This window comes from Thermobia domestica, chromosome 14 (assembly GCF_964235325.1).
Source record: "Thermobia domestica chromosome 14, izTheDome1.hap1.1, whole genome shotgun sequence".
Classification (NCBI taxonomy): Eukaryota; Metazoa; Arthropoda; class Insecta; order Zygentoma; family Lepismatidae; genus Thermobia; species Thermobia domestica.
This window is the reverse complement of record NC_137467.1, coordinates 42,623,188-42,637,557: the sequence shown is the minus strand read 5'-3', so window position 1 is coordinate 42,637,557 and position 14,370 is coordinate 42,623,188.

Sequence of the window (14,370 nt, the reverse complement as noted above, 5' to 3'; positions counted from 1 at the left end):
CAGTTTCTTCATTCCACACTTTCTTTCATTCCTCAGTCTAGCCGGCATGACCGTGGGACGTAAAACTCAAAGATTTCATTTCATTTTTACAACCAATAGTAGTAACTTATAAGCCTCAAAGGAAATGCATTTGATGTGTCATTAAATACGATTTCTTTTCCTGGGTTAGTTACCCCAGATCGTTTGGAGTTTTTCCTTACTCGGGAGTTCCATCCAACCATATCTAGCAATGTTTCTTCAACGTACACGTAGCCCAGCGTACCGTAGTCGCTAACGCTTTCGTTTTTGGTGCAAGTGGTACCGGGTTCGATTCCCAATGGGAACACTCGCTTGGGTTTCCTCGTCTGCATCAGGGAAATGCCGGGATGGTATCTAAATAGAAGTTATAGTCCAGTTTCTTCTTTCTACAATCCTTTCTTCCTTCCTTTCCTCGGATAATGTGATTGTCAAGAAACGTCATCCTTCATATATGACTGGGTAACATGGCCATAGATGCTGAAAGCCTAAAAGTCTAGTTCCTAATCCTAATCTTCCACGTTTACTTTCAAGGTGAAAGTGAAAACACTCGGAGTTGGTCAATCCCCCCCCCCCCCACTCAGAGAGGAATAAGAAGATAAATCAGTACATATACCAAAAGAGTGTTAGCTCCTTTGTATTTATATGGCTAGTGTACGATCTTTGCCGCGGAAGATCCAGGTTCAATTCCCGGTGAGAACTCATTTGATTCGAACCGCACGTTAATCTGTAGTTCCAAGTCTCAGATAACCTTAGGGGCCATTCACATATTACGTAACGCTATTTTCGACCAATTTTTACTTCTTCCCTCCCTCGTGTCACGCTTCGTAATACAAGACCAAACCCATGTATCTCCCCTTTGTTAAGTAAACATTTTTTTAAATTTTTTTCGCCAATTTTGCTTATTTTGGGGGTTATTACATTTTTAATATTAGAACTGTATAACTTTTTGTTACAAAATACGGTACATTCTGGATATCTTAGTAGTGTTTTTTTGCCAACAAATCAAAGTATTAGAAAAGGGTAGTACCATAATAATATTTAAACCCCATTTTAACCCTATTTTGTTTAATTAACCAGTTTTAATTCTTCGAAATTGCATACTGTCGTTTTCCCAAGGAGATCGCACCCATCCTTTAAAGTCCCCGATGATTGGCAAGGAAGAAATACTGCCAAATGATGCAGGTGAAACTGGTTTCCATCTTTCTTTCCTGGATCCAGAATCAGGGCCGGATTTAGCATTTTGGCGGCCCTAGGCCCAATAATTTTTTCCGCCTAGTCTGGTTAAAGTTACATTCCTAAAAACCCTTATTAAAAAATTATAATCAGGTCTATATGTTAATTGCTTAAACACCACTCCACGATGCAATTTTATCATTGCAAGTTTTTTGAGGAATTTACTTGTTTCTGGGCTTAACAAAATACTGTTAATGTATTAACAAAAGATTGGTGAATAACTTTGGTTTTGTTCAATTTAGCCATTTGGGCAAAGAAATAAAAAAAAACTCTCTAGTAAAAAAAATAAGTAAATAATTAAAAAAGACAGACAGTTTCCCGTGTTTGAGATCAATGTTGTAACGAAGTTGATGTATAATGTTGAAAATTAGTTTTACTTTACCAACAATTATTTGTTCCAATGAACTTCAAAATCAGAATGCTTTATTAGCCTGATTTTTTAAATCAATTCAAAAAATATGTTAAGTTTTGGCTATTTATTTTTATTTCTAGATATTTTTTTAATTTTTTTTCTCTCGGTCGTGCGCCCCCTGGGAGCTTGCGCCCATAGGCCCGGGCCTACCGAGCCTATTGGGAAATCCGGCCCTGTCCAGAATGCTTCATGAATTTGAAGCTTGCTAGTGTTCTCTTCTTCGTCCACCACAAATTCAAAGTGGCTGCACAGGTGAAAAAGCAGGAACATTTCGTTTGTTAATAAGCTTCCAATCATCTCCTTTGGAGTTTGGACATCAGTTTTTCCTTTCCTTTTCAAATTCTTCTTGTCCTAAATTAATGCCAGAATGTGAATAAACTCGATTTCTCGGAAATATTCAAATCCAACGAAATAGGTTTTTAATATCGTATTTTGTTCTGCAAATTGTGAATCGTTCCGTCGTGGAAAATATTATTTAACCAAAAATATTTGTTCTGTTTCACATGCAAAATCCTTTGGAAGAATAGAGTGAGTAATTATTCAAATCAAAAGTTTTAAATAATATTCTCAAAAGAAAAGCTATACAAGTGAGAACGTGAGTTCATTTTCAAGTGGACATTTAACAACTAAATTCCAGAAAAGCATGTGCCGTAAATGCAATTCTCCGATAGCCACAAAACGGAGTTCTATTGTATTGTAATAGTATACATGAGTCATGTTGGTGTGTAGTAACGTCTTTGAATTTCTTCTGCATGATTCAACTTATATAAGCTATATGTCTGCAATTTCTCAAAACAATAGAAATATTTATTCATTTATTTATAGAAGAGAAAAGAACTGTTTACAATTATTTGTTTAAAAAGATTGAATATAAACTGAGAATAAAAATTACATCAAAAACCATCCGTTACGTAACAAGGCGTAAACCCCCTTCTCCCCCTTGTCACAGTTCGTAACGTAACTCCCTCCCCCCCTTTGCTACGTTACGTAATATGTGGACGACCCCATACTGCTAAAAGGAACATAGAAATTTAATTAATCAATTACCCAACCGAAATAGTTTCCTGGTCAGGAGCGAATCATGAAGGCACACTGGTAAAACTTTACCGCTTGAAACTAACGGAATAAGATTATGAAATGTGTTAACTGTTGTATGTGACAAATTAGTACATTAAGAAAGTTTTCTCCTTTTGGTTTTAAATTTTAAAAAAACTAGGCTCCTCACATCTTTATTTTCTCATTTTCTTTCTTCCCTCACCCCAGACAAATTTATAAACTTCAAGTTCCATTAAAATCATATAAGTCACACTCGAAACAGATTCATAAACAGACGGACCGAAACCACAGACACGCAAGCATGCAAATGCGTGTTAACTTGAATGATAGAAGCTCATACTTTGCTAATTTTGCGTGTTCTAAAGTTTATATCACATGTGAGTATTGTGTCACAAACTGAAACTACGGTAGACTTCCAAACCATGCGATCCGCCTTGACAGATAACCTGGTAGTAGTAGAGCTATAACTTCCAGTTGTAATGGAAACCATAGACGCACATACTTATATGACTAACATACATGAAAGATTTGTTTTATCATGCATGCTGGAAGATTTTTTTTTTTTTTTTTTTTTTGCCCACACAGTACCAACTAGCTGTCCAACTTATTAGAAGAATGAAACGGAGGAGTCACGTGATTTCTTCCGCTGTGGCGGATCTAAATATAAAACAACCAACTTGCATGAACGAGCACATACACTGTAAACTTGCATGAAGATCGGCAAAACCATCATGCATGTTTATGGAAGATTTTGAAAACTTTCAACATGCATGAACGAGGCCATATACGATCAACTTGCCTGTAGTTTTATCATTTTTCTTCATGCATGTGTCTGCGTGTATGTAATCCTTAATAACAGAGATAAGGTCAGAGACGAAAGTGAGAATTTTAGGATACTGAAGCCACATAAAAAAAACTCGGTATCTATTATCGTTTTTGCTACATAAAGATTAATATTCAAATCGAAAGTGATAATAAATTTCTACAATTTCTTATTGGACTCAAAGAGTATAGTTGCAGGTGAAACTATTCTTGAAACGTTGGAATCGATTACAGAAATCTGGTTCTAACTATATCTTACCGTTTTGGATCATAGGCGCCTGAAGAAAATTTTCTAGGGTGGGGACTCAAATCCCTGATTGCTATGTTACGTTTGGTATTTTATTATTTCTATTAAGAAAATCTTAAGAAATTTAATACATTTTCGTGAGCCGCGGGGGGGGAGCTCACGACTCAACCTGCCCTTCCTTTCGGGTGCTTTTTTTTTTAAGATATATGGAAATTCATTACATAGCCGATAGTAGTAGTAATAAATAAATCAAGTATTGATGTGTACATCACATGCTATCTGAAAAATATACTCATGTCCAAAATGACTGTCGCATATCTATAACTGTCTTCTTGTAAGAATATAATTTGATAATGATTTTGCAGGGTACTTTTAATACTAATGCTATGTGTATAATTCGAAAATGTATATTTGTGGTAAATTTTATAGGAAAAGAATTATAAATACGAAAATTAGAATGAGTAAAACAAAATGTTTCTAAACGGACAAGGAAGTTTTATTTTCGTTTTATTATTCTTATTTACTGCTCTTTTAACATGAAATTTTCCGCTTACATGTCTTTGCCGATTATACACATACTAACATTATAAGAAATACAGGGAGAGTTTGTTATCAAATTATATTCCTACAACAACATATTTATAGACCTGCGACAATAATTTTGGACATGAGTGTACATCAAAAACGAATAACAGTTATGATACATTTATTTTTTCAGAATTCAACAGCTCTCATTACTACCTAAATACATAAACTTACAGAAGTACATCAAATATTACAATATATCACCTATTGTTGAAAAATGTGATTTGTATTGGTTGTCTTCTTGAACCAGATACGTACACTCTTGACAATTGCTCATAAATCTACCTGAAAGGTAAAAGCTGAAAGAAAGATATGATTAATGACTTTCGAGAATATGGATATTTACATCAAGTAGGCATTCACTAATTAGCTATTGATAAAACAGTTCCGTTTTTCATGCATTTTGTATTCATCATGTAGGTACGCCAATATCAAAATCAAATTAACAAAGATTTTTCGTGTTTCGAGTATTGATCTTCATAAAATATGTCTCAAATGTTAAGCGAGTGGGATTTGTGTAGTTAATAGTTGTAAAACTTTACATCATTGTCATTTGTAATAAGCAAAAAATACAACAAAAGATTTGAAGCAATATATAGTCCAGGCGCATTTGTAAGTCCGTGGGATTTTGAATGAAGGGATGTTGTGGGTAGGTGGAATATCTTTATTAGGAGGTACCTAATCATGTGGTACCAGGTGGCAAGCCGAAAACCGTGGCAGGGGACCGGGAGGGGGGAAACAAAATGGCCGCCAGTGACAGTGGTCTCTCTGGCTTTAAAGTGCTATAATTTCTACAACGTTTATATTAAAACCTTGAAAGTTGTGCAAATATGTAAATCACACATCAAACATTCCATTTTAGAGCAATTTGGTGCAATAGCGACGCCATATTTTAAATATGGCGCCCTTAAATCCCAAAATTCGGTATTATTATTTTTTTCTTTATATTCAAACGAAAATAACTCATTAACTGCCACAGATAGGCGAAATTACTCTGAAACAAATGTTGTGGGTCCATGTAAGGGCTTTCCAACGAGGTATATACCATTTCTGTATCTTTAAAACTAACGGAGCTAGACTAGTTTATGTTACAGTATGTGTATACCTTATAGCTTTTAATATAGGGATAGTAAAATTAGGCAAGAAACCTGCATTTATAAGCTCGTGCGTTTTGTGTGAAGGATCTTTACGGGTTGAGGGAATGCCTTTACTAGAAGGTACCTAATCATGTGGTACCAGGTGGGAAACTGAAAACCGAGGCAGGGAACCGGGAGGGGGCAACGATATGGCCGCCGGTGAAATTCGTCTCGTTGGTTTTAGAGTGCTGTAACTTCTACAAATTATATATTAAAATTTTCGTGATTGTGCAAAAATGTAAATAAATTTTAAATTTTATTTCAGAACAATTTGGTGCCACAGCGACTCCATATTTTAAATATGGCGTGCTTCAGAATCAAAATTAGATTATTATTATTTTTCCATTTCTTTATATTCAAAGGTAAACAACTTGTAAACCGTCACAGGTAGCCGGAATCGGCATGAAATAAACTTGTAGGCGAGATCGGTGGCTTTGAAATGAGAGATTGATGTCGTATCTTTAATATGATGCTCTGTGATACAATTAGTTTAGAAATATATCCTTGAATTACACAGTTTTGGATGTAAAAGAGTTACACCTACAGAAAATATTTATTCTTGTGAGAATTTTTTGTAACTAATAAGTATATACTATTGCTTATAGATTGATTTGCTTCATTTAAATCAACCTCGGGGTTTGATTTACTTCATTTATCTATTATTTATAGAACCCACTTTCTATCTGACCCAATCGGTACTATAAAAAACACTCAGTTCGTTAGTGGGTTTTTACTACTTGGTTTCTCACCCTAGCATTCCTTACACTGTATTTCTAAGGTTTCTCCCCTAAGATGTCACACCTATGATTTATCACCTGAGCATTCCTAACACAATGTTTTAAAGATTTCTACCCTATGATGTAACACTGATGTTTTTTACACCTGAGCATTCCTTACATCATATTTTTAAGGTTTCTCCCCTACGTTATCACACTTATGGTTTCTCACCATACCATTGCTTACACTATACTTTTAAGGTTTCTTTCTTATGATGTCACACCGATAGTTTTTCACCTGAGCATTCCTTATATACTATTTCTAAGGTTTCTTCCTTACGATGTAACTCGTGTGGTTTCTCACTAGTCATCGAGAGTCTCATCACTAATATCTTCTGAATCTTCCCATCGTAAGTCATGGTTTACACAGTGATCTTCATCTCCTCCTCAAAGACACAGTTCCGTACATCTCATGGTCCGAGATCGACATTTGCATGCCAAAGAACATTTACTTACTGTGCAACCGCAGCGAATCAACTGCAATACAGTCTCTGGAGCGCAAGGTAGTGTGCACATCACAGGAACAATATTATTTTCGTCACTGGTTTCTTCTTCCCATCCACAATCTAGTGCGCTTGGCAGATTTAGATGTGATTTCCCGGCACTTTTCCACAATAGTACTTGGAAGTTCACCCTTTTAATGAAAGGTGTAAGAGCCGCTGTGGTTGGAGGAAGACCTGAGCCTTGAATGTCCCTTCTCGTGTATAGCCACCATCGTAGTTTCCCAATATCTTGAATTTTAGTGTTCGGCACATAAACATTGCATATGAACTTCTCAATTAGCCTTTCATCATCGTCATTGAACTTACTAGAACCTAGGTTTCCAAGAGATGCAAGCATGTACACTCCAGTGTTGTAAAATGCTTTCCAAAACATCTTCTTTGACTTAATTGAAAATGCTCCAGTAATATCACACCCTGAAATAGCATGGAATCCAAGTAAGACTTCTAATCTAGAAGATCCAAGAAAGATACGGATAGTATGAATATCTATCATTCTATTATTAACTCCAACTCTAGTGACAAACTTCGTATTGGCAGGTAAGTGTCTAGACCACCACACACAAAGAACAAGTATATCAGTATCTTGGGACATTATGTGGATGGTCTGTGCCCCTTGAGACGCTGCATAAAGACTGTGAAGTATTATTTTTGTATCTGCTTCTTCATGAGAACCTCTTAACTCATTGATGTCCTTCAATTCTGAAGATTTTGCTTCTGTCCTCCAGCTGGCAACTAAGCGTTTTCCCAACTTACTCGCATGAAGGAGATTTTTTTTCTGAAAGATAAGCAGTAAATGCATCTTTGGTTTTTGGATGAGATAAAAGATTTTTTATAGTGACATTTTTTATATTGGCAGAGTCAGATATCTTGTATTCAATTGTTGGGCTGTCTCTTGCTCTTTTCTTCCACATTGACATCTTTAATGACTTATTTCCATACGTATCAAAAACAAGGTGAGTTTCATCGTATTTCAACATTGTTGACTCTATTCTTTTGCAGAATTCTGTAGACAAATCGAGACATGTGTTAACATGCGCTGGTTTTTTCAACGCTTGGAGTTCCGCCATGCCATCAAGAACAGCAACAGAGTAAGAAGTACTTGATTTGTATGTGATTGAAGCTTCGGTGCAAGTAATTACGGGTGTTGTATCTCTTTCTTCCAGTTCTACTCTTTCGTCATCTTCACTGCTGACTTTTTCTCTCTCCAACTTTCTGAACTGATATTTCCATCTTCCTGAAGCAGCAAATCTTCTACAGGTTTCCCATTCCCTTCTGTAGCTTTACCTACATTCTCTAGAATTTTCATAAGAACACTTTCGATACGAAGAATTTTGTTATATTCGACAGACACACCTGCGTGATGTAAAAACTGTACAATAAATTTACTCCGTGTTGCTGAGTGCATAGTGAGCCACTTGTAATGGTAGATCATGAGTGTGGCGTACAGTGCCTTTAGAGCTTTCTTTTGTATATGCTGCTTGACGAGGAGACAATATTTCATACATGAACGTCTGTGATAGTCTTTGACTTCTTTCATTGATTGCAAAATCTGCGTTTTCACATCCGATTTTATTCTCTCCTTTGCAACACCATTTGAAAAAATGATAGATCTCCTCTGGAATAGACTTTTTTTTTACATCACTTTCACCCACAGTTCCAGTAAACAACCACTTTTCACTTTGGAAAGCATATTTTCTTAAAACGTCTGCTGCTTTAAAAAGAATATTCATATTTCTTCCAACATTATCAGAATCCTGCTCAGCGTTAGCTAGAGCAATATCGTTTGTAATCTTTAAAGAAATTCTTTGAGGCTCGTTCTTCCCCTTCGGATGGGAAAAAACAACACCAACATTTTTCAATTCTTCCTCTATCAAGGCTTTCAACTGTTTTCTAGTCAGAAGTTTATCGTCACTCACATTATTGCTTTTAGCAATGGAATTATAAAGTTTCTCTACCTCACCCATGGACGTAACACGACCTTCATGAAGGAATTTGCTTAGTGAATAAATAAATTCTGTTTTGGTAGCCTCTTTACTCACAGAGCTAAGACCAGAATCCCTCTTGCCTTCGCTTTTCCGCAACACGTTGGCAACATGAGTATTCCAGCATGACTTGTGATAGGATATATCCTGTGCATGAGCATCTCCAGGATCAATGCAGTTACTTAATCGTATTTTGAACACTTCATTCTTTGACAAACTTACTGCTTCTTTCAAACGACTACCGGCGATCGTAGATGATGACATATAGCGGGTATCTCGTTTTCCATCTTCGTCACAGAAGAAACATTTTTTTCTCACAAGTTGGTGTTTGTGATCTTGTAATATATGAGTTTGAAGCCTCCGAGTCTTCATAATGTGTAATGGGGATTTCCTGTTGCTCTTTTTCAAGCGATCTTCTAGTTCTTTCCATCATCTTCTTGTGTGTGCAGTTCTTATAGCAATCAGCATGCCATGATGCATTTTCATTCTTAGATCTTCACCCAAACGTCTATTCAGTTCAATGTATTCTTTGTCCATCCATTCTGCTCTCAATTTTATACATTGTAGCGCTTTTTCATAATTGGAGGGTTTCACAAGTGGTTTCTTTGTTTCCTCTTGACAAAAAATACACATAGAATAGTTTGTACTTAATTTTAATTTCTTCGCCGAAGGAGGTACTGCACTTGCAGATGATATTTGATATTTTTCTCATGCTCTTCCATTTTCCTATTTCATTCTACTATACTGTTCATGCCTGCAACAAAGTAAAAATCTTTCAATGCCAAAGAAGTAATGAAAATAAAAACTATTATAAAACTTAACAGAGAGAGAGAGAGAGAGAGAGAGAGAGAGAAAGAGAGAGAGAGAGAGCGGCGGCCATATTGTTTCCCCCTCCCGGTCCCCTGCCACGGTTTTCGGCTTGCCACCTGGTACCACATGATTAGGTACCTTCTAGTAAAGGCATTCCCTCAACCCGTAAAGATCCTTCACACAAACTCAGGAACTTACATATGAAAAAATGAAATCTTTGAGTTTTACGTCCCACGGTTATGCCGGTTAGACTAAAGGAGACGGTGATGATGAGAGATGAGTGAAATGGTGGAATGAAGAAAGTGGGAGGAAACGGGAGAACCCCGAGAAAACCCACGAGCACGGTGTTTGTCCACCACAAAGTTCACTTGGCGGGGGCTGGGATCGAACCCGGGACCCCAAGCACCAGAGGAGAACGCTCTACCACTGAGCCACCGCGCCCCCTTACATATGCAGGTTTCACCTAATTTTTCTATCCCTATATTAAAAGCTATAAGGTATACACATACTGTAACATAAACTAGTCTAACTCGGTTACTTTTTAAGATACAGAAATGGTATATACCTCATTGGAAAGCCCTTACACGGACCCACAACATTTGTTTCAGGGTAATTTCGCCTATCTGTGGCAGTTTACGAGTTATTTCCGTTTGAATATAAAGAAAAGAAATAAATAATACCGAATTTTGGGATTTAAGGGCGCCATATTTAAAATATGGCGTCGCCATTGCACCAGATTGCTCTAAAATGGAATGTTTGATGTGTTATTGCACAACTTTCAAGGTTTTAATATAAACGTTGTAGAAATTATAGCACTTTAAAGCCAGAGAGACCACTGTCACTGGCGGCCATTTTGTTTTCCCCCCTCCCGGTCCCCTGCCACGGTTTTCGGCTTGCCACCTGGTACCACATGATTAGGTACTTCCTAATAAAGATATTCCACCTACCCACAACATCCCTTCATTCAAAATCCCACGGACTAGGAAATATTGACATATGCTCCTGGACTAATACCTAGATCTGCAAAATAAAGTAATGATTTGTGACTTAATATAAAGATATTTTATTGTGTGTTAGTTCTTCAGTGATATAATATACAGAGTAACAGCTACAAAATCCACGTACATTTCTCAAAACAGGAAAAGAAGTAATTATTTCTGCCTATTTAGCCTATTTCGTACAAGACGATTATAAGCTTTGTTTTTATTTATTTAATTTACAATGAATCTAAAGTTCATTGGCTTTAAGGTCAACGAGATGCGAGGGTCACTACGAAAGTTTTGAGATACTCATTGTTGTGGCACAGTATTTGAATTCCAACAATTGCGTTCGGTAGTGGTAGCCACAGCGAAGAAACGAAACAAGTTTCAACTCGCCTCGCTTATCGGCGTGGCCGTATCGCCTTCACTTGTTTGTTGATGTGAGCAGTATTCGGCTGTCTAGAATGGAGCTCGAAAGGGAACATTTTCGGGCAATGATCCTTTACGATTTCAAAAGTGGTTTAAACGAGACACAAAGATTTGACCGTTTGCAGGGGGCATTTGGGGACCTTGCTCCTTCTCGTGCTACAACTTTTCGGTGGTTTGGTGAATTCAGAAGAGGCCGGACATCGCTTAAAGATGAAGAGAGAGCTGGACATCCGGCAACAGTTGTGTCAGATGAAAACATTGCCGCTGTGGAACAAATGATTCGAGAAAATCATCGAACAATTTTCAAGGACATTGAATCTACAGTGAACATTGGATCGCCAGCAGTAACAAAAATTCTTCATGATCATCTTCGGCTAAGGAAGGTTTCATCTCGTTGGGTACCTCACACTTTGACTGAACAGCAGAAGCGCATGCGTGTGGAATGGGGTAAAGAAATGCTTGGGAAAGGGAAATGCTTGGGAAAATAAACGAAAAGGGAAATTTTTTAGGGATTTTCCCGAAAATCCCTCTGTTACGGGAAAATCGTACGTGATGGAGAAAAACCGAGTGCATATTCGAATTCAGCGCAAAAAGTTCCTTTAAGAGCAGGTATTTCCTTTTATGTAACAAAACCTTTGTTAACTAGTGTAATAATTTATATATTACAGTGATTCAAAAATGTATTTTTTCCGGTAGTTAGCTCCTCTAAAAACTCTCAGATCTCGAAAGCCAAGTAGTAGTAGAAGTCCTATTGCTATTATTACAATTAAAAATATCAATATCCAAAAGTACCTGAAGTTCTTTTTTCACTTGGTTAGATATACTCACCTCAGGTAAGTAGACAGAAACAAGTGGAAAAGGAAGGGAAATGAAGGTCTTGAAAGTAAAACGGAGACAAATTTACCAGTCTTCAGAAGATACTGTCTACAATGCAGTGAGCAGAGAGGGTCGGTAGATCATACTGAGTCGGTGGGTCGCAGTGTCACGGTGGGTGGTGGGTCGCAGTGGGTCACGATGGGTGGTGGGTCACATGCTGTTGACCCACGACCCACTGACCCACTCAGAAAACTTGACCCACTGACCCACCGCCCCCTGACCCACTCCATCTCTGGTTCATACAGACGGCTTTAAACATTAAAATGTGGTTGGCTGTTTCTTTGCCATGGACAGTGATAGCTCAGAGTTTAGTCTACCTTAAGATGAATCACCACCCGGAAATCAGTACATATTTTAGCTCATTGCCTTAACTACTGTGCAATGAAACGTTACATATTATAAATGTTGTACTATAAGATAGAGTAATGTTTCAGCTACAGCACAAGACACTGATTCATTTGGTTGTGTCTCCTGATATCGAAAAATTTAACAATTAAAAGAAAATATTTGATTCATTTTACAATAAGCACACAAGGTGGATCTTGCTGTAAGATCTTACTAGAAGTGCTCAGTTTTACGAAATGTTTATTTGTGTGTGTAAAGTGTTTTAAAGTAACGATTTTATTACGAAATAGATATAGGCCTATTGTTTGGCCGTTTTTCGTGTTATGCTTCACATTTTATTTAAACATTAATTTACATTTAGGGAAATAGATTTTGAGACGAACTTGTGCAGAACGCCATAATGCGTTGTTGCCAAATTTGTACGTTTACTGACCAGACATACTCTTTTCAAGAGTATTATACTCTTTTCGAGGTTCATATACTCTATACTCTTTTTTCTTCCCAAAAATATCGAATTATACTCTTTTATGGCATTTTCAATTTCATTTAACGTTTAATGCATTTTCCCATTGAAAATCGCATTTTTTTTTTCTTGTAAAAACTTGGACGTTGACAGCACTTTTTAGTACTTCGTAGTAGCAGACCTGCTGCGCTGTGCTACGTTTCTCGTCCTCGTTGCATTGTAGGGTTGCCAGATTTTCTTTTTGCAAAAGAAAGAAATAATAATACAACTAAACTGTTTTTATTAGTTAGTAGTAAAACTATAGTAAAGACAGCAAAATTAAAGTGATAAATTTATCCGAACTTTCAACGTGTTAATTATTAAATTGTTAATTAAATTGATTGAGTACCTGGAATGATTTATATTTTCGGAATTTATATCTGGTATTCCTACAGTTCATGGCACGGGGTTTTGTTTTCCCTTCAAAGTGAGTCAGTTCTTGGCAGTGGGAATCGCGCAGTGATTATTGTTCTAATTAACGTGCGTACATACACTCAATCAATTACATTATTCGAGGATTGGAAGGATTTATTTTATTAACAATGTCGCGAGGAAAATGTCAGTATAATCAAGCGTTTGAAATAAGCTATCCTTGCATTAAAAGGGTCCGCAGTAACGATGTTTACAAAGCATGGTGTATGGTATGTAAGAAGGAGTTCTCTATATATATAAAAAAAAAAAATAATAAAATAAAATAAAGGTAAATATGATATACAACAACATATAAAATCTAAGCCGCACACTGAATGCTCATCAACTTCTGAAGCAGGTAAGTTGGATAGTTTTTTCACCACAGAATCTTCAGAAGAGCTAGATTTAATTCGACTAGAAAAAAAATGAAAAAAATGAAATCTTTGAGTTTTACGTCCCACGATTATGCCGGTTAGGCTAAAGGAGACGGTGATGATGAGTAATGAATGAAATGGTGGAATGAAGAAAGTGGGAGGAAACAGGAGAACCCCGAGGAAACCCACGCACACGGTGTTTGTCCACCACAAAGTTCACTTGGCAGGGGTTAATTCGACTAGAATTTGTGTGGTCATACCATAATGTTAAAGATAACCACTCTTTTAGAAGCATGGACTGCACTAGCAAACTTTTGATATCAACACTGAATAAAAAATTTGCATGTGCGAGAACGAAAACGGAGGCTTTGTTAACAAATGTGGTGGGAGTGTGGTCAGAAAACATTTTAAGTAGTAGTGTTAAAAAGACTCCTTTCGTTGTTGTTGCTTGTGATGCTTCCAATCGTAAAGCAAACAAACTCATGCTTGTTTTAGTGCGGTACTGTGAAGTAGATACTGATATTAATGTAAAAACATGTCTTCTAAAAGTTCATAGCATATCAAATAAAACCTCGGAAACTGTGTCGAACGTATTAATGGGTACAATACGTCAGTTTTGTTTGGAAAATAAGTTCATCGGTTTTGTAGCTGATAATGCACCAATAAATTTTGGAAACATAAAAAATAAAGGAACAGAAAACGTGCATAGCGAACTAGAGTGCAGGTTGAAGAAAAAATGTTTTGCCTATCGGGTGTGGGGCTCATATCCTTCACAATGGAATTTCTGTGGCGTGTTCGAGAGCAATGTTGAGAATTTGGTTTTTAAAATAAACAACCATTTCAGTATTTTTACTATAAGGACAGAAAATTTGA